The sequence below is a fragment of the Prionailurus viverrinus genome, chromosome C1 (assembly GCF_022837055.1).
Source record: "Prionailurus viverrinus isolate Anna chromosome C1, UM_Priviv_1.0, whole genome shotgun sequence".
Taxonomy (NCBI): domain Eukaryota; kingdom Metazoa; phylum Chordata; class Mammalia; order Carnivora; family Felidae; genus Prionailurus; species Prionailurus viverrinus.
Window position 1 is genome coordinate 39,335,496 of NC_062568.1, and position 940 is coordinate 39,336,435.

Consider the following 940-nt stretch of genomic DNA (forward strand, 5'->3'; position numbering starts at 1 on the left):
TAGGGAAGATGAAAGCACAAGCAATCAGTGCTCTTCTGTGGAAGGGAAGAAGAGTTAGTTAGATCTAAATAAAAATAAGCAGCATCTCAGGCTTGACAAACTTTTCTAGAGAATTCTTTTTTCCCATACTCTGCAGAGAGCCCCTAGCATGGAGCATGTGTCTGCCAGCTAATAAATGTGTCATGCAAAACTTATTCTGTGCTTTCTCTAATCACCACCTGAAACACAGAACTAAAGCACACAATCTAATTTATTTTAATGTTTGCCCTCATACTTTAAAATAAGCATTATTTTGGAACTTTGATTGGGTCGTCATGCTCTTGTGTGACATGAGGCTCTCTTAAACTTTGGTACTACCTCAGCATATTACTCGTCTGACATAAAATTAATTAATCAATCAAGCAATTAATCAAACATTCCTTGTGACTATACTTGGCAAGTTTTCTATTTAAACTGCACATAGAGACAAAACAAAACAAAAAACCTAGATTATTAAATGCAAAGAACAAATTAGTGGTTACCAGAGGGGAGGTGGGTAAGGGGATGGGTGAAATAGATAAAGGGGATTAAGAGTACACTTACCTTGATGAGCACATGATGAGAAATGTGTAGACTTGTTGAATCATTACATTGTACACCTGACACTAATATAACACTGTATGTTAATTATACTGGAATAAAAAAATAAAAATAAATACATCTCATACCTAAAAAATAAATAAGTAAATAAGCTGCATATAGGCATACATGTGAGTTTGGTTCCAGATCACTTCAATGAAGCAAATATTGCAATAAAGCAAGTCAAATGAATTTTTTGGTTTCCCAGCGTATATACAAGTTACGTTTACACTATACTGTGGTCTCTGTGCAATAGCAGCATCTCTTAAAAAACATTGTATACAAAGCTATCTACACATTCAATGCAATCCCAATCAAAATT

The 940-nt window shown here is 34.3% G+C and overlaps 1 pseudogene; it reads left to right on the forward strand.

The window, feature by feature from the left end:
* The first annotated feature begins 270 nt into the window (after positions 1–270).
* On the forward strand, positions 271–380 carry LOC125174306 (uncharacterized; annotated as a pseudogene).
* The last annotated feature ends 560 nt before the right edge of the window (positions 381–940 follow it).